The following is a 26,013-nucleotide window of genomic DNA, read 5'->3' on the forward strand; positions in this document are numbered from 1 at the left end:
TATTTAAGGATTATCTAAACTAATCGTGAAATGGAACTATTGTCCATTGTACAATTCTGTATGCATTTCACAAGTTCCTGAGTACCGATTAATTTAACAAATACTAGTTTAGGTGCTTAGCAATCCAGAAACTCTCAATATAAACTCTTAAAGATTTACAGTCTAATGAGGCACTGGGGATGCTCAGGGCTAAATATATTGCATACTTGCTATTTGCTAGGTGTGGATCAAGGCATGATTTTAAGTGTTCATTCATATATGCCCTTAAAACAGCCAATATCATTCCCAATTTACACATGAGAAGACTGAGGCACAATCAGAATGTTACACGGGTACTTTAATACAAACAATATGATTGGCATCACAATAGATTTTGGTATTGCATAGCAAGGGGGTCTAACAGAAAATCTGATGATTCTAACCAAAACAAATCATGCCAATTGACTGGTTTCTTTGTTCTTCCTAGATGACAATGATTGCTAAGTTATTAACAAGAAAATATTTCCTCCTCCTTATCCAATACTAGAATCTTCATAATATGCCAATCGCATGTCATATAGGTATGTCCATTTTGTTAAAAGCATCACATTTATTTTTTAAATGACATGTAGGGTGATAGATTTCTGCACCACTAAAATGTTAAATAATATTCAAAATCTCCTGAAGTTATTTAGATGCTATCTTTATTTAATATACTCATAAAATGCTTTTCAAGTATGCTTTTCAGAGTGTCTAAAATAATTATTTGACTCACGCCAGTCGTTCAGACATTCAGTGGTAAATAAAATCAAATGCAATTATGTGAATGGGCATAATTTTATTGACAGAGGGGTTTAGGCTAAGCCAGAGAGCTGAGGACAGCATTTTGGCTCCAGAGTTGGTCAGATGCTCTTTTTTTTTATGATATTCTGCAGGCTTTGGAGGAGGCTGTGGTAGAAAGACTCCAAGATATGAATTTAACCCCTGTATTCAAACCCATCAAAAAACCAGCAGAGAGATAAACCATCTAATAAGGGTAGAAACAGTGGGGGGAAAATGCAGCTTAATGTCTGCAGGGCGCTCTCTAGGCGATGATAAAGAAAATCACGGAAGTTTAGGGATTGTGGATCTAAAGTTGATTTATTAAACAGTCAGAAGATTTTTTTGCACGATATACTAGCTGTTAATGCATAAAAAAACCTGCAGGACTTCTCTGGAAATGTTTCTGTATTGATTTCATCGTTGCTTGAGTCAGATATGGATGTTTTCCTTTTATGCAAAATGCTGATGTGTACCGATTTGTGACTTCAGGAATTCTCTGTAGGGCATGAAAGTAACCATATTGTAACAGTTTGAAATTGGAAGAACCGCATTTTCCATTTATTTTCACTTACTCAGCAACAAAGCGCTAAAGGCCAATGACAATCCTTCTCCTTCCAACTCATCTCATCCCCAAAGACAGAAAACAAACACTTCTGTTCTTTGACACGTTGGATCCATTTCTTGGACTTTTACCCCTTATTAGCACTGCATTAATTCTTCCTGCTTCTGGATTCTTTCTAAAAATAGCTACTCCTTAGAGTCCACTGTTTATTTATCGAGAAACATTATCTCCCAGAGAAAACAATTACCAGGTGATGTTCTAACAGGTTATGGGTGATATTGATTTGAAATGTTCCATTTGCAGTGCTCAGTAGAGGGTTAAGTAAAGGGACAAATTAAGTTGTGCAGTCAGTTGAGATTTATAATGCATATATGGTCCATCCTTCTTTTCGAGAAAGGCTTTGCATTTTTCCTTTACTTGTGCACTTTTAATTTCTAGGACCTATGTCAGTGTTTGTGTACATCTTCATCGAGAATGTCTTTGTGGCAGTTGCGGACATTTAACAGGTAAGCCACAGTGATTCTAATCACATCTCTGTATCTGTAAAGCAAGATGGACCTTGTCCTAGTCTTTGAAAGTCAAAAGGTCAAACTGTTGAGAAAGGGGATTTCCTTGATGGGTTTGATGTCTAGGTGCTGCTTGTGACAGTTCAGCATGTCCACTGCTTAGTAAAAAAATGACTGAGCCTCCATTCATTGGTCCTTGAGTGAGTTGACTCGACCTGGATGCATGGACATTTTGTGTCCTTGATACTCCTGAGCCATTAGAGCCCAAAAATGCAAAGATAAAAAAAAGAAGAAAGCACAATGAGCCAACTACCTAAGCAATAAAAATTTCTTTATATACATGTGTGTATATATCTATTTGTATATGTATGTATCTATCTATATATCCATATCTATCTTTCTATATATAGATCTCTCTATCATCTATCTATCATCTATCTACATAAACAATGGTAGCAAGGGAGTATGGCTGCAGGAAATGAACTAAATGTAACGCTCTGAGTTGGACTGATATCTTCAGGTTGACTCTCTTCAATTGCAAGCATCATATTAGATTCAAGGGGCACACTCCTTATACCCAGTAAAGATTTGAATCCAGGGAAAGGCAAAGTTTAAGAGTATAAACTATCCTGGGCTCAAACCCCATTTCTGCTCTTGCTATCTCTATGATCTAGAGCATGTTACTTAATCTTACTGAAATGCCTTAGATAGACTTACTGAAAAGCGGGTAGCAATCACAATATCTACCTCATAGAGTTTTGGTGATGAGTAAGATAATCCATATGAAGTGCTCAGTTCGGAGTCTGATAACATTAGGTAAAAGCTTGGTGAGTATTGCGGAACAATATATTATTGCATTAAACAAAACCATTAATTGATTTCTGCTTACCACCATACTTTAGTGATGAAATTTTTTTAAAAGAAGTTTTTATTAAACACTGGAATTTATTTTTCTGAGGCCGCTGTAATTCAGAAACTATTTGTGTTCACTTATGTAAGATGCATACCTGCACACAACATATAAATCAAAAAGAGAACTTAAAACTGTGTGTGAATCTGTAGTTACTTAAAAAGAAGCTTAGCTAAAGATACAAGAGCATCATGTCTGAATTCTCGATGATAATAAACATGTTGTAAAGAAAAAATAAGGGGCACCTAGGTGACCCATTTGGTTAAGCATCTGCCTTTGACTCAGGTTATGATATCAGAGTCCTAGGATTGAGCCCTGCATTATTGGGCCCTACTCAGGGAGGCATCTGCTTCTCCCTCTGCCCCTCACTCTGCTCATACTCCCTCTCTCATGCATGTGCTCTCTCTCTCTCTCAAATAAATTAAAACCTTAAAAAATAAAGAGAAAATAAATGTATCAGAATAATACAATGATATATTACTCCCTTTAATAGTGATAGTGAATATGAAATCTATTTAACTTTAAGGGTCACTATGTTTTAGATATTTATTTAGAAAACAACTCACAGGGACACCTGGGTGGCTCAGCAGTTGAACGCCTGATGCCTTTGGCTCAGGGAGTGATCCCAGATTCCCAGGATCGAGTCCCACATCGGGATCCCTGCATGGAGCCTGCTTCTCCTCCCTCTGCCTGTGTCTCTTTCTGTGTCTCTCATGAATAAATAAATAAAATCTTTATTTAAAAAACTCACAAATTAATAGCTAAATTGAAGAAACTTATGAAGTTTTACTCAGATTGTGGATTTCTACCATTTAAAAGGCAAATATAATTATTTATAATTTATAGTAAATATTGATACATTAAATTTCTATTATTTTATTTTTATTATACTATTCTATTTTTTTAAAAAAATCACTCTTTCCACCTTTCCATTAAACTTTCCACATTTATTTTAGTCTTTTGTTCTCTCTCCTTTCTCCCTATTTGGAATCCCTTTTTTAAACTTGCATTATTGGCACACCTGGATGACTCAGCGGTTGAGAATCTGCCTTTGGCTCAGGGCGTGATCCCAGGTCCCCGGATTGAGTCCAGCATCAGGGTCCTTGCATGGAGCCTACTTCTCTTTCTGTTTATGTCTTTGCCTCTCTATCCCTCCCTTTCTCTCTCTGTGTATCTTTCATGAATAAATAAATAAAATCTTAAAAAATAATAAATTTGCCTTATTTTTGTAGTTCTCCCTAAAAACATAACATGCACTCACAAAAACTTTAGAGCTAATATTCATCAGCTTCCTTACCAACAATAGAGGAAACAAACCAAGAAAAAAAAAAAAAAAGAAGACTGAGGAAAAATGTACCTCAGAAGGAAGAAGTAGAATATGGATTTGAAGATGATAGAGTCTGTATCAAGTGGTCAAAAGGCAGAAACCACACCAGCTCCAGAAGCAGAGAGCATATGATATGAAGAGTTGATGGCTAGCCATAAAAAGATAAAAACCAAAGATATTGCAGAGGTCCAAATTCTGGAAGCAGCGACCATGCCTAGGGCTGCTAGGGGGAAAAGCAGGAGGCTGGAATTAGGAAAGCTTGTGAGCCACTAGGGAAGCAGCTGGCTCTTCGGCTGCTGTAGAAACTACAAAGTGGATGTAGCTGCTTCTGCAGGATGGCTTTGCCAGCGCTGGATGACTTGAGGTCCCAGAGACAACCAGGGACAGGAGAGCTGCGAGGAGCCCAGGAGAAAGAAACAGGAAAGAGCCAGTTCCCCCTCTCTGCCCCAGCCTTGCCACCTCCTCCTGGCATCTCCATCCCAGAGTCCAGCAAGGAACTAGCACTCCCAAAGCAGAAGCCGGGTGTGGGGTCCCCACCCTGCCTCACAGGGCAGCACAGATAAGAGTGGGTTTGGCCCTGACAAAAGCTAGTAACTTAATTACTGAAACCAACTGCACCATAGATCTCTGTATCTGCGTGGCAAATCTGAACCTGAGACTTCCCTGTCTGGGGCAGGGGGGTGGGGAGCGAATACAGTGATGGGGGTGGGGAGGTACAGTGATCATACTTAGAAATAAGTGCAATAATTATTTTCAGAAAGATATTTCCTGTTTTTTGTTGTTGTTGTTGTTGTTTGTTGTTTGTTTCCGCTTTCCGGTTCTCAAACTACTTCCAAAACAGTTCCTGGCTGCTGAGCTTGGGTGCTAAAGATGCTGATACTTTATAATCAAGTTCAATAATGCTTCCTCCAAGAGAATGCCATTAGAAGCAGTTTTAGTTATTCAATATTTGTGACAATTCTCCTATTGTGTGCCTTCCTGAATGCCAGACGTTGCCCTCAACTGGAAATGTTGAAAATTCCAGATACATATATTTTTTCCTTCCTTCCTTCTTCCTTCCTTCCTCCCTCCCTCCCTTCTTTCTTTCCTTCCTTCCTTCCTTCCTTCCTTTTTCTTTCTTCTTTTTCTTTCTTTCCTCTTTCTTTCTTTCTTTTTCTTTCTTTCTTTCTTTCTTTCTTTCTTTCTTTCTTTCTTTCTTTCTTCTTCTTCTTCTTTCTTTCTTTCTTTCTTTCTTTCTTTCTTTCTTTCTTTCTTTTTTTCTGATTGAGGCATGCTGGCTGTGGCTCCTCGTGTCTAGTGCTTCAGGGCTGCAGGCTTGTTGCTCTCTCAGGACAAATTCTGTTGTCTGATTGATTGTTGCACGGCCCTTACTGGGGAAACTCTGGCTTCCCCGGTGTCTCAGTCTTCTCTTCATGGCCAGATGATCACTCAACTGGACTGCATTTGACATCCTGTCTGTCTGCCAACCTCTGCAGTCTGGTGCAGTCAAATCTAAGACTAGGCAAGCCACAAGGTGAGTTCAAGTTGAACATTCTGAGGAGGATAGTTCAGACACTGGAGTTAGCCAACTTCAGAGGCCCCTGTCTGACCAGGTAAAAGGCAGGATCGCCTTGTCCTCAAAACTCTCCCATTTTCAGCAGTCTGCTGGGGGTCCAGCCTCAAAGTCTGTTTGAGGAAGGGCTGGAGGGTTCCTATAGGACTCCAGCTCTCTCCCAAGCTTGTTATTATTCTCTTCATTAATTCTCAGACTGTCCTAGGGGAGCCCTTGTCCACCTGCCTCCCCATGTTCAACTGTGCCCTGGCAGCAAGACCTCTCACCTGAGGTGAGGTCTCCATGGTAGAAGCCAGGATAGGTCTACCCAGCTACATCCCTGTTCAGTTGGCAGTCTTGCTGTTTTCTACCTGCAGTCCTAGGACATGTATCTTTTCTCAGTCTTAAATCTCATGCAAGAGGTCAATACACATTTGAAATTTTAAAAATATAAATGTCTGCAGTAAAAAAAGAAAAATGTGACCATGTGGCCAGCTCCTCCCCAACAGAAGGTAAGCGGTGTGCCTTTGAGGGTCCTGGGCACCCGGACTCTCCTGTGTACCCCCTTCTATCATTATGTGAGCACTTTGGATTAGGCAGGTCATGAGCATAACTATCAGTTGTATAAACAAGGTCTGCAGCATTATTTTAATTATCCATTAGGGTGTTCACTCAGAATTATTTTGGAAATATTCTTTTTTTATTTTATTGAGGTAAAATTGGTATAGTTGCTGGTGGATCTCTTCCTTGTAACAATGACTGTTCTCTGGCCTCTGTAGTCTCTCCTGATTTTTCATGTCTTCCAGTAGCCTTCTCCAGCCTGCTGCCAGCCAGTGAGGAATGACATCTCCTCTTATGGTCTTTTTTTTTTTTTAAAGATTTTATTTATTTATTAATGATTTATTCATGAGAGACACACAGAGAGAGGCAGAGACATAGGCAGAGGGAGAAGCAGGCTCCTGCAGGGAGTCCGATATGGGACTCGACCCTGGAACCATGAGCTAGGCCAAAGGTAGATGCTCAACCACTGAGCCACCCAGGTGTCCCTTCCTTATTCAGGTCTTGATTCAGGAGATGCATCTTCTCATTTCTGTGCCACTATGAAGGCTACCCTCCATCTCTACCCAGGACATTTTCATTTTTCATTTCTTTAAAAATAAAATGATTCTGTTGACATTTCAGTTGAACAAATAGCTGATGTTTATGAACTCCCCACTGATACTTTAGATGTGACCTCAAACCTTTTCTTTTACCAGGGAATACTCTGGAGACTCTATTTTTTACTTTCATTTTTCATGAAGTTTGGAGTCCTTTGAAAATATTAAGGGGATATATTTTTTTTTAAATCTATCAACAATTTTTTTTTTTTTTAAAGATCTTCTTTATTTACCTAAGAGAGAGAGCGAGCACACACCAGTGAGGGAGGGGCAGAGGAAGAGGGAGAAGCAGACTCTACACTGAGCAGGGAGCCTGACTTAGGACATGATGCCAGGACCCTAGGATCATAATCCAAGCCATAAGCAGACGCCCAACCAACTGAGCCACCCGGGTGCCCCTATCAACAAATTGGCTTTCTGTACTTTAACTTAATAGCAAATTTTATTTTATATATTGTGATTATACACTGATCTTTAATTTTCAAAATTCTGCTATCACATACTGTTCTCTATTTTTCAGTCTTCCTATCCCAGAGCCCAAGATAGCTTTTTAGCAGACCTAAACATGAACAAAAATGCCAAAGAACAATGTGACCTAATTACAAATGCACCACCTACAATGATATAAAAATTGGTTTAAAATATGTTCAAAGCTGCATCATTAATCTTACCCTAAAAAATGCAGAAAATCACAAGCCTCATATTGGTAGGATGGAACTCTGGGATCATTTCCAGACCTAAGGAGAAAAAAGAAGCCTTATTTCCCTCCTCACCAGTAAGTCATCAGGAGAGTTAGAGTCTCCCAGTCCAGCTGAGGACCTGCATTTCCCTAGGTCATTCTCCCATTAACTACCAACAATAGACATAGTTCTATAATTCAAACAATGATACACCGAAACTGATATTTGGTTTCCAGAAACCACACCCTTTACTGAAGAAAGCCTTAGGATATTATCATCATTTATGAGCATAAAGATTCAATTCCATTTTTTAAAAATTACCAAAACAAGGTCTGCAGCATTTTAATTATTCATTAGGGTATTCACTCAGAATTCTTTTGGAAGTATTCTTTTTCTTTATTGAGGTATAATTGACACATAACATTATATTAGTTTCAGGTGTACAACATAATGATTTGATATTTGTATACACTGCTAAATGATCACCACAATAAGCCTAATTACCATCTGTCGCCATACAAAGTTATACATTTTTTTTTCTTGTGATGAGATGAGGATTTAGGCTCTTGGTAATTTTCAAGTATACACTACATACTATTGACTGCAGTCACTATGCTTTACATTACATCCCTGTGACTTATTTATTTTATATTTGGAAGTTTGTGCCTCTTGACTTCCTTAACCTGTTTTACCCATCCCCTCCCTAAAAATGGCATCCCCAGTCTTTACTCCCCGAGAGCACCTCTGCAGCCCCTCTGTGTGGTAAACCTGAAGCCTGCTCCTCAGGCTCAAGCTCCAGGATAAGCTAAGAGGCCTTTGTTACAACAAAGCTAGGAGTGTGTTTCAATTTGCTGTCTATGTAGGGCCTTGGGAGTGACAGCCTGCTAAGTACAGTCATTCTGGTTGGTATAGTCCCATAGGACACAGAAACACAATCCCTGCCCCCAGTCATGGCCACCAGAGCCAGGCCATCAAGGAGACACCCCAGCTAGTCCCTGTGCCCCCTACTTTAGTGCAACAGCAAGAAAGCACAGGGATGAGGCCTGCCCCTGCCTTTAGCCAGACAGCAGGAGACTACAAGGATGGCGGTTGCCTGCATGAGCTAGTCAAGCAGAGTCCTCAGGGGCCTCTGCCCCTCTGGCAGGCTCTGTAAGATTAGCAAATGGGTCTCCTTCAGATATAGTCTAGGCACTTTTCCAACTTCTGCTTTTATGCTGAGCCCTGGGGTGAGTGAGTTGCCTGCAAGCCCTAAAGAGTGGTATCTCAGTCCTCTATGACCATTGGGTCTCCTGGACATAAGCCTTGTGGTTTTTCAAAGTGAGACATTTTGGGAACTCATCTCTCCAGTGCAGGCTCTGAGGGTTGGAGTGCATGCTTTGGAACACAAACCTCTTGCTCCTGAGGGAATAACTCCTGTTGTGTGAGATCCCTCTCAATTACAGGTCACCATACAAGAGTAGGTTTTGGGCAAGACCATCTCTGTCCCACCTACAGACCCACCTTGTCCCACCTTGTATTCTTTGTTGTGGAGGAATTGTTCAGGTAGTCTTCAGGTCTTTGTCAGAGGGAATTATTCCTCAAGTAGCTGTGCATATGGTGTGTCCGTGGGAGTAGGTGAGTTCAGGATCTTTCTATGCTGCCATCTTGGACTACCTCCCAGAAATATTCTTTCAATAATACTTATTATTGTATAGTTTAAAATTTTCAGAGGGCACAGGATTTTCTCCTCCTTTACTGGAAAATATTTCTTTCTAAGCTATAAATATTACAATCTTAACCCTGATAGATGACTTCTGATAATAGAAGAGACCCATAAGATAGTTTTTCAAAAGAGATATTTACCAATATTCCCTGGGAATGCTTAGCATTTAAATAATTATACTTTTATGTTGATTTAAATGAAGTGGCTGAGACTCAACTGTTTTGACCTATAAAGTGGCCATTTCCTCTGGTTCAGCCTAGCCCTGTGCCTGGTCCTACATGCTTATGACATCCTATAAGAGACAGTCCTGCAATGTGCATTATCTTCTTTGATCCCTAAACTAGTCCATTTTATGGTAGGGAAACCATTACTATTTCCTTTTTACAGATGAGAAATCTATGCTTTAGAAAGATAAAATGACCAGGCCTGGATCATATCACTTCAAAGAAGCAAAGCTGGTACTTCTGGCTCCAGGCTCCACACTCCCTGCAGAGCAGGGCCTCCACATCTTGGTGCATGGGTTGTGTTGGCACAAGGATGCTCAGCCAGGAAGGTGGAGAATGGAGGCTGAAATAGAAGCAGTGATCTCTCTGCCCTGCCCTACGATGGGGTGCTCTTTTCTAGTTTACACAAAAATCTGGTCATATGTAAACAGAAAGAAAATAATTTCCAGATGGTAGGACTAATCTTTCATAAAGTGCTCTCATTATTAAGGTTTAGAGTTGTTTTACCAATGGAGAAAAGGCTGTTGAGCTACTGTGTTACATAGAGTGGTCCTCTTGGTTTGTTACAACTTTATTTGTTAACTTCTTAGGGGCATTCGTGTTGTGTAAATTACCATCTCCCATGATGAGGAGCTGAGAAGTGTGGTCAGCAGAATTCATAAAAGTCTCCAAATTTCTGCCCCCAGGTATACATGCCCCATGTTCACCTCCCCTTGAGTAGGGACAGAGCCTATGAATATGTCAGGATAGTCCCTTCTTGATTGCATTATGTTATATAAGTGTCTTTCTTAGTCTCTTGGATGAAAAAGATTCTCCTGCTGGATTTTATGAAGTAATCTATCAAGTTATGAGAGCAGCATCAGGAGCTGGAAATGACCCTTAGCTGATATTCTGTATAAATAAATAAACAAACAAACAAACAAACAGGGGTCTCAGTCCTACAACCACAAGGAACTGAATTCTGTGAACAACCAGAGTGATTGGAAAAGGAACTGGAGCTCCAAAAGATATTGATTTCAGCCTGGTAAGACCCTGTGAAAAGAACCCATCTGGTCTGTACCTGGACTCCTAACCCACGAAACTATGAGATAATTATTGTGTCTTGTTTTAAGTCCTTAAGTTTGTGTTAATTTGTTATGCAGCAATAAAATACTAAGATAGGGAGAGAGTGCATCAAATTTATTAATGGTTGAACTACATGGGGATCAGATTAAATTATGTCAGTATTTGTTCTATTCTCTTAAATTTAAGCAATATATGTATCTATGTGATGGGAATGGCCCATAACCCACTATTTTAAACACAAAAGTGATATTACATCAGCATATACTTTTTACTTATTCAGTCTCTCTAAAACAACATAAAAATAGATCTTCTATGATTGGTACATACACATATTTGCTGTTTTAATTATTATTTGTAAACTATGTAATATAATGTTTTTGTTTTCATTTCATAATACAGAAAGTTTAAAGAAATGCAGTTTTGTTGATTTAAAAAAACATAAAATAAAAAATTGCTGGGTTATAATATTAGATTTTATTGACATCTCTATGGTCCTGTTTGTGTGTGTTAGTTCCACATTATAGATGCATACATTAAAACATAAATTACTTGAGATAGTGTGCTGAGAACTAGTAATTGGCAATATTGGATTATGAACTTTTCTGACTCCTAAATTCAAGATTACTTGATAATGGCGCACCTACAAAAGTAAAACAAAAGAATATATAAAATAACTATAATGCAGAAACCTAGAGTTTTCCCCACAATAGCAAAACTAGCTATAAGATATTATACTTTGATTAGGAGCAACAATAATGGTGAGTGTGGTATATAAACTGGTCTCCTCCTTAACTATGTTAGAACTTCAGATGCTTGGGATTAATCTCTTAAGAGAATTTTCCTGGTTCTACTCCTTGTTAATTGTCCAGAATAGCATTTTTTTTTTTTTTTTTTTTTACCTTATTGATGCTGATTTGAGGAAGTCTTGCTTCTTCAGAGTTCTGAGCTTTTTGCTCATTCTTTCAGGAGATGTTTTAACTTGTCTCAAAGGTTTTGGAGTCTTTCCTCATCTACTTTATGATCTGGATCCTCCCAGAGGGTGCCAAGGACATACTGGGTTTGATCACAGGCCTGTCCAGTCCAGGTTCCATTGTTCACAATGAGAGGTGAAAGTTTGAACATTAAACTAATAAGCTATGTCCAGTTTTTGTTTGCTACATATAAAGTATGCAAAATAAATGATTTTATCTATAGAAATCACTTGCTAAATATATAAATGCTTAATTACTGAATTTTTTTTTCATAAATTAGGTATAAATTATATCCCATTGGTTACTGGGAGGTAGTGTCTGTAATCAACCAGATAAGAGATATCCATACACAAGTGCTTAAGAATTATAAGTTCCATATTATACAGAAAAATATAGGCCAGAAGAAAACAGCAATATTTTTGCATTTTTCTATAATAAAGTGGATACAATGGATGAGCAAGAAATAAACTCAAATATTTTATTTTATCATGACTTGACTTCAATTAGTTCTGGAATAATGGACTTCCGTTTGAAGCATTTACATAAAAAATAAAATCAGGTCTTTAAAACTTGGAGGACTTTAAAAATTTTGATTGCTAGTCACTTAAATTCATTTTATATATATGGTCTAACCTACCATAATCTAAAATAAAATATAATTGATTATCTTGTAATCTGTGAAGAAAATGCACTACATAATAATGTTCATAGAACGATAACAATTCATGTAAAAAATTCTGGTGGAAGAAAGACTAAATATCAATATTGTTTTACTTTTAGTAGTAAAAACATAGATTATTTTTCAACTTTTCTATATGTTCATTTTATTGCATAAGGAATACTTATCATTTCAGTAACAGAAAACTCAGGAATAATATTTGGACCTCTAGAAGTTGTTGTTGATAAATAAAAAGGAAGAGACTTTGAGAAGTCACTGATCTGGGGTATGTTCTACATAAGCAGTTTCTGGATTCCAGGTCAGTGAGTCTTTGGTTTCCTTATTTATTGACTTAAAGAAAAAAAAAAAAAAAAAAAAAAACTTCTCGCAAAATGTTTTTACCTCTTCTCTGGTTAGTTTGAAATATGATCTTATTTATTAGCAAATCAACCTATAATTATCTCCATTATCTTTCTCATGGTTTAGCCCAACATCAACTATAATCTTGCCTAGTATAAAAATGGTGTCCCCACATGTACTCTTGCTCACCTCAATTTTTAATTCATACTACAGAGTTATTTTTACAAACACAGACTGTAAAGAAATAGATTTCTATTGACCTTAATTGAATCCTTACTATAGTCTAAAAGGCTATCTAGCCCCCTTCATACCTCTTCAGTCTCATTATAAACGACCCTCTTCTGTTTCCATAATCCAATCACGCTGGACCTTTTGCTTCAGGGCTTTGCATCATAAATCTTATTTTCCTCTCATCTTGTTCCTTGCTTAATGTCTATTCTTTCAGTTCTCAGTTTTTATGTCACTTCTTCTAGGATTTCTACATAGATCCATACTTGACCCTTAGACAAGGTCAGCTTGCTTTCTTTTAAATTTCAATAGCACAAGTTAGACCCTCATTATCTGTCATCCCCACTTGACTATCTACTTAAGGAGGGCAAGGTCCTTAATTCCTTTGTGTTGCAGTCTTTCCCCCAAACCTACAACAATGCAGGCACTACAACAGGGCATTCACATAGCCCACACTTGAAAATACTTGTTGAATAAATGATGGATGGGACTGCTTTGCTCAGATGGGACTGAATCGGTTCCTATATACCAGCTGTCCCCAGTGTGCCTGCTCCTTTGCAAGCTGGAGGCCTTCTCCCAGTTATGAAAGAACACAGAGTAAAGACAGAGAAATAACGTCCCACTCCTCTTTGTCCTAACATGCCCTGAACCATTGCTTTTTTTATAAACTGTTGGGTCCTGGTCATTTTGTGTCAGGAATAGAGTAGTTTTTCTTATAACCCCAAAGAGATTCCGCTTTCTCTGTATTCATGAGGAGAATAGGGCTAAGTGTGTGTAATTGCTGGCTCTGGTCCTAATCAGAAGCTTGGAGAACTAAAAAACCCATGACATATTTCTTGTCTTCTGTCTGAGAATTTTCGTATTGACATCAATCAGTGGTCAGCTGAAAAACTGCAGACTGTGTGGAAAGGGGCTGGGGATGGAAGAAGGAATGTTAGTACTTCATCCAAAACAAATTTCTCAATTGTTTGACAGTTGTTGAGCAATAAGAAAGATGCAGTCAATTTGTATGTTTTTTTTCACTTGTGACCTGAAGTCTTTTGGCAAGGCACCATGCTCGTCAAGAATAGTGGAAGAAACATTGCCATGGTTTCTTTAAGGCTTTAGGGTCTAAAGAACAAATACAAAAGATACAAAGGGAAGGTAACAGTATTAATAATATCATTAACATTTAGATATAGCTCTGCTTTTGTATGCTAATGTAAACCAACAAGATCAAATACCAAGATGATTTTTAAGCAAAGTTCCATAAGACTAATAATGTTGAACATACCACACAATACAAAAGATTTATCTGTAGCTTGAGTTTTCCAGGGATTCTTATTTCTATATCTCACTAACTGTGGCCTCAAATAGGGTTTGAGGGATATAGTCCAGCCCCAGAAGGCATCAAGATCCTCTGGGTTCTGCCATAGGCCTGTTCTGTCAAATTGTTCACACAACTTTCTTCTGAGAGGCAGAAAATTGGAATGATTTACATGGTAAACTCTTAGGAAAGAAACATGTGAACTGTAAAAGCAAAGGACTATGAAGAACTTGGAGACGATGAGCTCTTGGAGATTTTTGACCCTACTTGCAAACTAAAAAGTTAGACTGCCATGGTTTCATGGCTCCCGGGAGAAGACACGAGACTCCTGGGTCAGAGACAAAGGACTTTAGCACTGTAACCAGCACAAGTGTCATGGTTGTGTTGATGTCCCTTGTCCCCCAATCCTCTAGAGGTGACACTGAAGGACCCCGTTAGATTCCACACACATTGTGGGTTTGTGTCACAGCCAAAGAACCCAAACTCAAGAAATCGGAATATCATATAAGAGGTTGCAAGCATGCCTGCCCTTTGTACCAGAGCTGGACATTGCCACTAATTTCCAAAACTGGGAAAGATAGTCCCTATGCTCATAAGGAAGGCAGAAAAGTAAGAAAGCCATGGGTGATTGTGAAGTAAATTAAGGAGGAAAGAATAGTACATTTTTCTTTTTGTTCTTTTATCTGTCTTGGCTTATACACAGAAAACAGAAATCACTATGATTTTCTATTTGTGTTACACTGATAAAATTAAACAATCCTGCACAGCACCACTTTGCTCATGTGTAAAAGAAAAACAATTCTACTGGAAGTTGTCATGTTTGTTGTGTGTATCAGGGCGAAACCTGTGAAAAACACTTCCTTTACCTATGGGAAGCTGATACCTCATAAACATGTGGCCCTTTCCTGCAGAGTGTAAAGATTGGTAAATAAAGAGCTCTCTGATAGAAAAGTGCTAATCCCTGTGAGGTCAATGAGTCCTTTGAAGACACCATGGTTCTATTCAGTGCCCTGGAAGAGTTCATTAACCCAACACAAATAGACCATTTACTTCTACCTAGAGGATCATGCTAATTAAATTGCTCTGTTTACCCACCTACGTCCCAATTTTCTATGAATACATGAATGTCTTGAGTCTCATTCCCAACGTCTTTGTTGAAGGCAAAGATGATTACGGATTCACACTCTCTAACTTATACTTCTGCTGTAGATCCAGGCTTCCCTGGACGTCCTCAAAACCAATTTTTAGAATATTTGTCACAAAAGTGTTATACTTAGTAAGGGTAGCCCAGATGGAGAAATGTTAATGTTTTATATGTTTATAAATGTTTGCAATAGTTATGTATGGGCAAGTTTTATTATTCATTTTCTTCTTGCTAAAATTCAAAGAGATCATTCTTCTTATGTTAGGCTAATTTCTACATCTGTGCTGTCTATTCCATCCTCGGGAATCTTAAATTGTAAGCAAGTCATCTCTCTTTTATATATTCAAACTCCCACCTGTGTCTCTGTCTGTCTCCTATCTCTCTCTCATTTTCTGTCTCTCTCTCAACTGAAGCTTTCCCACTGACTTTTCAGTATGGTCATGTCCCCTTCATAAAACACCAACAAAAATAATCTCAGGGCATCTTATCTCCTTCTGGTAAGTTTCTTCTCTATTTTCTCCACTTCAAAGCCAATGTTCTCAAAAGAATTATTTTTTTGTCATTGCCTGTATCTACTCATTTATTCCAATATGGATTTGTTTATGAATCACCGAAATCATTTTCATCAATGTTAACGCTCATGTCCTGTTCACAGGATCTGAGATTTCCAATTATTTTTTTATGAGACTTCTCAACTTCAAAGTTTTGACTTTTTCTTTTTAAATTTTTCTTCCATTGGCATTTAGAGCCTACCATCTCCAGGTTTTAGTTCTTACCTTTCTGATCCTCATTTCTGGCTCTTTTTCAGGGTCAACTTCATCTACCTTGGATAAGAAATGCTGATCCTAAGGATTCTCTTTTTTATTGTATATTTTTATGGACTTAAAACATATCTGTTTATAGATGATTTATAGATGTTTTACCTATGTACAACTTTAGCCCAGATAGCCTCTGATTTCTGAACCCTTATCCATACACCTTTTTCTTTTTGAGACTAGAAGTTACCTACAACTAATAAAATTTTCTAGTTAAAACTCACTAATATTTTCTTGACCTCCCACTCCATGCTACCCCAAACACATCTCCACCTTATAATTCAAACCAAAAACCTTGAGTTGTCTTTGCTACCTTCCTTCCCTAAACTCATCAGCAAATATCATTTTCTTTCTTCTTCTATAGCTCTGACATCTGCAGTACTCCATTCTAGATCACATTTTCAATATCTTCCTCAAAGATGACCATAGTGGGCTTCTAAGTTGTCTATCTGCATTCACTCTGGTACCCCTCCAATCCATCATGAAAATAAAAATTTTCAACATGTACGAATGTCTGCCCCTCCCCCCAAAAAATCCATGTCAGACTTTTAGCCTCCCATTGTCCTTAGAGTATGCAAATTCTTGAGTATCATCAACCATCTTTTCTCCAGACACTCTGTCCATGTTCTTACTCTGTTGGGCTTTGGCTCTTTTAATCCTTCGTGTCATTCACACTCTTTTCTCCCCCATGGTACTTGTAACCAAATCATTGCCTTCCCTTGGAGGTCCTTCTCTTGCATTTTCACATACTCCCCTATAAATCATCTTTCAATTATCTGGGCAAGTGTCCCTTGCTCAGGAAAACTTGTTTCAATTCTTTGACCAGGTCTTTTCCCTGTTATGTGTTCTCAGAACATAATTGTACTTCTTTCTTGTAGCTCTTGTCAGAGGGGTAATTTTATATGTTTGCATGATGATTTAATGACTATTTGCCTCCTCCATCAATATAATCTGTATGGAGTTAGAGAGCTAGATCTCTTCTAATAGAGAAGTTAATCTATGTTTTTCTCACCAGGAATTATCACAATATGAGGCAATGAAAGGCACTTGGTAAGTGATTAATGGCCCAAGAAATGAAAAAAAAAAAAAAAAAACCAAATGAAATCCCCCAGCAGGTTTGGAATAAGAGGCTTATAAAATAGAAGAGAATAAAAGATGATCAATGAGAGAAAGAAAAGTGGAAGAAGGAGAAAAAGAAAGAAAAGAACATTGAGAAAAGGAGAAAAGAAACTTGTTTGGTGAAAAAACAATTTATTAAACATTTGGTATGTGCTAAGTATTGTGTTAAGTAAGATACATTGCCTTTGAAACCAATCCAAAAGATGAACTATTTTAATTTCTGTTTTACAGATGAGACAACTGAGGCACAAGGGAGTTCAGGATAATAGGATGTGGAAATGTTATAATTTAAACCTTACTCTTTTTGAATGGAGTGAAATAGATTAAATTAGAATTTTCAAACCCAAAATTATAATTTTGAATTAAACATTTAGTATAACATAGGATGCCTAAAAACTTTTGAGAAGGTCTTTTGTGTGGTCCCAAGGTATGTATAAAAATAATCCATCATTTTAAGTAGATCAAGTGAAAAAAATCAGAAAAATACTTAACTACCATATGATTCATTTTTTATTGTCAGAATAGTGTTTTTAAATTGTAAAATGACCATTTATGTGAGGTAGCAACAACTTTCTTCCAGTTTTGATTGAGATATATTTGATATACCTTTGTATATATCTAATGTGTATAAGATAATTTGATCTATGTATATATTATAAAGTTATTATCACAATAAGTTTAGTTAACATTCATCATCTCACATAGTTACAACATTTTTCTTATAAGAACTTTTAAGATCTATTCTCTTAGCAGCTTTCAAACATACAAAATAGTATTCTTAACTACAACTACCACGCTATCCATTATATCCCAAACCTATTTATCTTATAATAGGAAGTGTATACATTTTGACCACCTTCACCCATGTTCCCCACCTCCTACCCTCTGCCTCTGGCAACCCTCAATCCTTTCTCTGTTTCTGTGAGTTTGTTTGTGTGAGATTCAACATATATATCAGATCATAAAGTATTTGTCTTTGTCTGACATTTTATTTAGCATAATGTCCTCAGAATCCATTCATGTTGCTGCAGATGGAAGCATTTTCTTTTTTATGGCTGAATAATATTATCTTGTGTGTGTGTGTATGCGTGTGTATTCCTTGAACTCTCTTAGTTTAAACATAGCCTTTAATACTTTTGTTTAATAATCTATACTTTCTATATGTTTTGTATGCAACATATCAATTTAGTATCACAATCACTCAATAAAGGAGATAATATCACTGCAAATTTGTAGATTTGGAAACTCAAGTGGAAACAGACTAACCTATCTGCCAGACATCACTCAGTAGGAGTAGAGCATGGCACAGGAACATTAACATAACTTTCTACCTCAATCCTTGCAGTTTATTGGAAGCTAGTTGGAGAAAATTGTTTAGAAGAAAAAGAAATTGAGCTTTCCTAAATGTTCAGAGGAAAAAAAAACATAAATTGCTAGTTTAATAAGGAAAGGAAGGTATTAAAATTTCAATAAGATTTTATTATTAACAGCTACATATTTTGTGATTTTAGAATTAAAAGAATAGAAATCAAAATAAACTTTGTTTTAATCCTAATTATTAGCATCCTATTCTAATTTTACTATTCTTGAGGCATTTTCTCAGTATTCTTAATTACTTTTAACAAGAAGCAGGTACTAATGGTCTGAAAAGGATACACACAAAAGAAAAGCTAAGTAAAACTTTCCTCACAATACATTTATTGTTATTAAAAAACAGCTGGAAGTCTAATAGCTATGATAAGAATAAATTATTTCTAGAAAATACATAGTGTCTTCATTAATAAACCATGTCAAAATTTAAAACTTTGTCAGTTTGAATAACTGCATGTTTTTCACATTTATGACAAGCCTATGTCTCTAGTGTATATGCACTTTTTCCCCCTTATATTAATCAATTCTTAAAAGCCTCAGCAGGTCAGGTAATGTCATTGATTGCCTTGTTAGTTTGGGAAAACATCTTATTTCCCAATTTTGCAAATAATTTAGAAATCTCAGTTTTCCAGGAGTTAAGAATATGCCAATTCCATCTTTAGTCAGTGGAAAATATTTTCAATAAATAGAACAAAATCTGCCAGTAATGTCCCAGCTCAGAAACTAACTGGAACACCAAGTTAAGAAAGGAGAATAGAGGGAAAAGATGAATACAGACACATGCAATTTCAGAACCTCTACTTTGATGTCATTAAAATAAATGAGGATATGGTGAATTTCCTTTGCTGGTGTGTTCATAATGATCATATACTAGAAATGATTTTTTAAAATAGATTGAGATGTGCCCTAGTGGCTCAGGCAGTTAAGCATCTGCCTTCAGCTCAGGTCACGATCGCGGGGTCCTGGAATGGAGCCCCCTGTTGGGCTCCTTGCTCAGGGGGGGCAGTCTGATCCCTCTGCTGCTCCCCCTGCTGGTGTGTTCTCTCTGTGTGTCAAATAAATAAATTCAAAATAATAAAATAAAATAAAATATAAAACAATTTAAAAAATAGATTGAAGGAGATTAAGGGAAAAAAGAAGTACTAACATGGAAATAGTGAGAAATGATACTCTTCTTGCTCCTTAATGCTTTATCATGACCTCCATATCAGCTATCTGAATTAGTGCACTTTATATCATCCATGTTTCTCACAAGTAGATATAATTTATGAGTTTTTCATGAACATGAAATATCTCTCCTTTATTTAGACCCTATTCAATTTCTCTGTCGAAGTTGCATAGTCTTGTACTTCTTTTGTTAAATTTACCCTCAGGTATTTTAATCCCTTTATTGCTATTGTGAATGAAATTGTTTTCTTAATTTCATTTGTATATGTTCATTACTAGTACCTAGAAATCTATCATCTATCTTATCTATCATCTATATATCATCTATCTATCTATCTATCTATCTATCTATCTATCTATCTATCTATCATCTCCTGTGACCTTGCTGAGTTCATTTGTTAGTTCCAATGTTTTTTTTTGTTTCTGTTTTGTTTTTTTTTTTTTAATCGGGGAGGGCGGAGATTGCTGAGGAAGTTCTTTGGGATTTCTTTTTTAAGATTTTATTTATTTTATTTATGAGAAACACAGAAAGAGAGACAGAGACATAGGGACAGGGAGAAGTAGGATCCCCACAGGGAGCCCAATGTGGGATGGTCCTGGGGCCCCAGAATCACTCCCTGAGCAGAAGGCAGATGCTCAACTACTGTGCCACCCAGGCATCCCTCTTTGGGATTTCTTTATATACAAGATCTTGTCATCTACAAATAAAAACAATTTTGCTTCTTTCTTCCAATTTGGAATTTATTTTTCTGCCTGCCTCTTCTGGCCACTAACATTTGCACAAGATTAAACAGAGGTAGTGAAAATCGACATCCTTGCTTTGTTCCTAATCTTAGGGAAATACATTTAAAATTTCACAGTTATATGTGCTATTAGTTGTGAGGTTTTGTTTGCTTAGTTTTGTTTTGTTTTGTTTTGTTTCTTTTTTAGATATCTTTTATCAGGTTAAGGAAATTTTCTTCCATTTCTTATCTGTTGAGTTATATATTTAGAAATGGGTATTCAATTTGCTTTTTCTGTGTCTAGTGAGATTTTCATGTAATTTCTTTCATTTATTATAATAGAGTATATTATGTTGGTTGGGGTTCTTGTATTAGACCTTGCATTTCTGGTATGAATCCCACGTTGTCAAGTGGGATTAATCCTCTTTTATGTATTGCTGGGTTCAATTTACTAATATTTCATTGTGGAATTATGTGTATATAGTCATGAATGATATTGATCCATAAATTGTAATGCATTTACTTGGCTACAGTATCAGAGAAGTATTAACCTATAGGCTGAGTTGAGATGTCTTTCCTCTTTCTCTATTTTTCTAAAAAAAAAAAAAAAAGATGAATTATAATTTCTTCTTTAAATGTTTGATAGAATTTACCAGCAAAACTGAGTTTTCTTTATAAGTAGACATTTTTATTACTAAGTCAGCTTTTTTAATTTAGAATATGTCTATTCAGATTTCTTGTTTTATCTTGAGTCAGTTTTAGTAGTTTATATTTTTCTAGGAATTTGTCACTCTAACTTGCTTAATTTATTAGTATAATATTGCTCTGAGTGATTGCTTATAATTCTTTTAATTTAAAGTCTGTAAGAATGTCCCTTCTTTCATTCCTAATTTTGGTAATTTGTATGTTTCCTTTTATCCTTGATATTTCTAGCTAACATACTGTCACTTTTATTGATCTTGTCAAAGAATCAACTTTTAGTTTCATTAATTTCTATATTGTTTCTGTGGTTTTTGTTCTAGTCCTTATAATTTTATTTTTCTTCTTGTTTTTGGTTTAGTTTGGTATTCTTTTTCTCCTTTTTTAAGTGGAAGTTTAGTGTTCTAATATAGGATTTTGAAGCCATAAATTTCCCTTAAGCATTATGTTAGCTTCATCCTACTTAAGCACTAGGTTAGCTTCCATCCCATCACAGAAGTGGAGAAGCCTCAGAATAAAATTCCAATCTACTCATTTGTGGAGAATCTCTGACAGAGGCATTGTTTGTTTATTACTTAAATGAGAGATACAATCTCTATAATAAAAGACTTTTGGTTAACCTAAAAATAATTTTATATAAAACTGCAATGCAGTATAAATATCATTACAAAGAAAAGGTCTGGATAAAATAGTCATGTTGTTAGAATATATCCATCAAAAAGGACTTTGATGTGCTTAAAAAAATTCTCCTAGCTGAAGAGTCAACTACTTTCTTTTATTTCTACTCAGGGAGAAAAAATGCATATATTTGCTATTAGGAGAAAAAGTTGAAATGAATTATTCTATTTAAATAAGACTCATTGAATTTCCGCCTACATCAGGCTCAATGCCAGATATTGGATCCCAGTATCAAGGAACTCAAGAAACATTAAAGAATGACTATTTGAATAATAACAGAATGTTAAATATCACAAGGACATAGTTTTACTTAAAAAAAATCTAATCATTTTGCAAAAAATTTTCCTATAGCAGGAAGACAAGATATTTCAAAATAAAGACAAAAACAAAACCCCTCAGAAAGTAGGATGGGTTGTTTTACTATTTTATTTTACTATTTTATTTAGTGAAGCAAAGAAATGAGTGAACAATCAAAGAACATTGAATCTCCCCAATTACCATCACCAAAATGTGAGCAGATAAAAAGAATCCTTCTATGTTAAGAATAGTCTAAACCCAGGGGTTTTCAGCTCTCAATAAAAAGACAATGATCACACCTCTACCTCCCTTTGTTTTTTTTTCTTTTTAAAGATTCATTTATTTATTTGAGAGAGAGAAGAGAGAGATAGAGCTTGACCAGGGGGAGGGGCAGAGGGAGAGCTAGAGAAAGAGAGAGAAAGAATCTCAAGCAGATTCCCCACTGAGTGCAGAGCCTGACTCTGGACTAGTCTCACAATCCAGAGATCATAACCTGAGCCAAAATCAAGAGTCAGAAGCTTAACTTGAGCCACCCAGGCACCCTTCCACTGCTCCCTTCCATCTCGCCCTCTCTCCTTCTATCCTCCTTCCCTCCCTTCCTTCCTTCTTTCCTTCCTTCCCTCTTCCTCTCCCTTCTCTTGTTTTCTTCCTCCTCCTCCTTCTCCTAATTCTTTGTCTCTTTCCCTTTCTTTCATTTCCCGTTCTTTCATGAAAATAGAATGCTAATGTCTTGAGATGAATTATCTCAGACTTTAAATCAAGATGGTGGCACAAAACCAATATCTGAGTTAAAAGATTCAGGACAAGAAAGTCATAGAGCTTGACACCTATTCAGCCTAGTTCAAAGACTGGAAAATATTTTAGTTTTAAAGTTTCAAATGGTAAGCTTTGGTTCTATATTAAATAAAATACAGAAGAAGATTTTATTAACATGAAACAATTAAAGTAAAAAATACTTTGATGATGCTTAGATGTAAATATTATATACAATATTTAAAAGTTAGATTTACATTTGTAAAATTCTTCATTATTTTATTGTGTGGTTAAAATTCTCTAAAGTTTCATCAAAGAGATCTATTTTTTAGCAAATATATCTTGAATTTATAGGTGTACTATGAACCTGGTATCATAGTGTGTGTGGGAACAGGCACAACATATATAGGATTTGTGCCCTGCTGTAGAGGAGCTAGCAATGATATAGTGAAATGGCACTGCATGTGACAAAACTACAAATACTAGACAATGAATGGTAAGTAGCAAAAAAATGTTAAAAGTACTAATAAACTATGGATGGATGAGAGCTTTTCCATTTGGGATGGCAAAAAGTATTTTCAGCTTAAAATAATAAAATTAATTTAATTTTGTTTGTATTCATTGGAAATTATGCTATTTTAAGCTCTTTTACTATCCTCTGCTGTAAGGTGGGGACAGGGATGCTTTAGTGTATTGGTGTCTCTGATTAAATATGTAAAATTTAGTAAAATTAATGTACATCATTAAGCTTCCTTCTTTAGCTTAGAATTTGTTGAATATCTTGAATAATTAGTTCAACTTGGTTTCATATTTTCCCAAATAATTGTTTCCCAAACTTAATTTTCATTTAGTTTTGAAATCATAGTACAATTTTAAGAAAACTTTAACCCATATGTTTTTATTCGCCAACTCTTAAATTGTTTAAAGTACATTATTGTTTTTAATATTTTATGTTCTAAAGAAGTCTGTTGAGTTATTTCAATGACATTTTTATTCTCATTATAAAACATAACGATTAATTTTAACCAAGAATTACAAAACATTCTCGAGGAAAAGAATCTTCTCAGGTCTTACCTCTTTTCACATCTTCTTTCTTGAATGCACCATCACCACAGGCATAAGACCCCAAGTGCAGCCGTATAGGGTAAGAAAGAAGAGCTAGAAACAAACCAGTCAGGACACTTGTGGAGTAGCTTCACTTCCAGTTATAAGCAAAGAATACATTCAGATTTATGGCTAGATCAAGCAGGATTGGGCATGTTCACTAGGTTTGTTGTATATCTCCTCTGTAGTGATTCAAGTGAAATGACTGAGATACAATTAGTGATGGAACCATGTCAAAATACAAGATATTTATAAAGAAAGAACTCTAGTCAATTTGTAAGAGTGGTTGAATGAGATGAGAAGATCAATGGGTAATACTCTTGCATTCTTTGGAGAAGACACCCTAACAATCCAGTGGCAATAGGAGAGCTTCTATACTGAACCTATGAATTGGCATCACACATCTATCAATCCAATCACTGTTCAGTCCAAGATAGCCACAGCTCTAGAGAAGGAACCTGAGTAAGAGATAACCAGAGGAACTACATTACATCCAGTTGAAGTTGGGAGTTGCTAACAACATCAGAACACGGTTCATCTAGAGATTCTAACGCAGCTTATCACTGAAATCTAGAAATCCATGATTAGGAAATAATTTCTTTGGCTAATTTATTTCCTCTAAAACCATTCAAACCATTCCATTAAAGGAAATCCAATAATTCTCAACCGCTGAACAGTAGTGATCACACTTATCAAAATCTTTTGAGGGCTTATGAGTTTTTATGGGGGAAGATGGATTATTTTTTATTTCAGAGTTTTGATAAGACTAGATATATTTGTAAAAAGTCTTTAAGAATGAAATAAATTTGCACGAGGTCCCATCTACATAGTTTAAAATAGACATAGTAGAAAGAAACTTTCTGCCATGCTTATCACCTAACCCAAAAGCAATCTGTCAGAGGAATTTTGTAGTTGGTTGAGTTAGTTATAATCTAATAAAAATCAAACTTAATATATTCTGGCAGAGTTCTGTTGGTGTGAGTTTTCATGAATAAATTTCATGAATTTTTTCCCCCTCTGCTGAAAGGTAAAATGGCAAGGTAGCAGTTAGATGTTGACCCATCTCTACTGGGATGGGTTTATAGTACACAAAAAAATGGTGAGTTTTCTCCCAAGGTTTTAGAGTTATCAGCAGAATACTAGAGGTGAAACCTCAACCTAGAGAAAGCATGTATGGCAAATCCCTAATCTATCAGGCTCATAATCGAAGCCTTGTATTATGAATGCCTGGATTTCTTTTCTTTTTTTTCTTTCTTTGAAATTCAGGATGATTTTAAATGTTCTACTGATGTATTGATGTATTTTCTCACTTTAGTATTACATCTTCATAAAGGAAGACATAATTAACATCCATTTTTACAGATGTAATAACTGATACTTACAGAACTACCTGAAAGTGTAACCTTTGAAGGAAGGGGAAGTGTCTGGCTCTATTCAATGATATTATAGTTCCTTCTTCCCTCCAGCAAATCTTTCTTTGTTTCCCTGTGTGAGAACCACGGAGATTCTTCAAGAGACCTTCTATGAAAGTATTTTTATGCTTTTCAGAATAAAGTTTCTGAAGTCCATTCTAGGGCCAGGTAAGAGCTCAGACTCAGGATGTGTAAAACTATCCATGGGATCTAATGTCTGAGTAGGCTGATAGATTCCTTTTTGCCCTTCTTCCTTATTGCAGTGGAATTGAACCGAAGTTGTAATTCTTGGAGAGTTCCAGAATGGTAAATGCAGTTCAAACCCAGATGCTAGCTGCTCTCTGCATGTTAAAAGGTAATTGAATAGGAGCAAGTACAAGTGCAATTGGATATGTAGGCTAGAGGCACTAAGTTGCAGCCTTCAAGAGGTCACACTGAAATGAATTTTTTAAAAGGACTATAAAATTGCATCTAAGATAGATGGGGAGCAAAAGCAATATTTAAATGAAATTGTTATGGATATAAGTCACTTTCCAGGCATTATAACTATTTCTAACATAAAATATGTTTTCACTTCATATATAAAACATTGTTATTATTCACATTTTATGACATGTTAACATATTAAAACTTAAATGTTTAATGCATATATTAAAATTTTGTGTCATCATTAACCCGGCTGATGAATTCTCTTTGAAAAAATAATGGAAAAGATATATCAAGAGAGATAATTTTTACAATTAG

At 36.1% G+C, this 26,013-nt stretch overlaps 1 long non-coding RNA gene across 1 annotated transcript; it reads right to left on the reverse strand.

The window, feature by feature from the left end:
- Positions 1 to 1,100: 1,100 nt before the first annotated feature.
- LOC144306872 (uncharacterized) lies at positions 1,101 to 24,365 on the reverse strand. Its single transcript, XR_013373933.1, has 4 exons — positions 23,828 to 24,365; positions 11,365 to 11,536; positions 7,466 to 7,531; positions 1,101 to 1,297 (listed from the first exon to the last, which is right to left on the reverse strand). It is a non-coding gene; the product is annotated as an uncharacterized LOC144306872 (long non-coding RNA).
- Between the last annotated feature and the right edge of the window lie 1,648 nt (positions 24,366 to 26,013).

Source organism: Canis aureus, chromosome 37 (assembly GCF_053574225.1).
Source record: "Canis aureus isolate CA01 chromosome 37, VMU_Caureus_v.1.0, whole genome shotgun sequence".
Taxonomy (NCBI): Eukaryota; Metazoa; Chordata; class Mammalia; order Carnivora; family Canidae; genus Canis; species Canis aureus.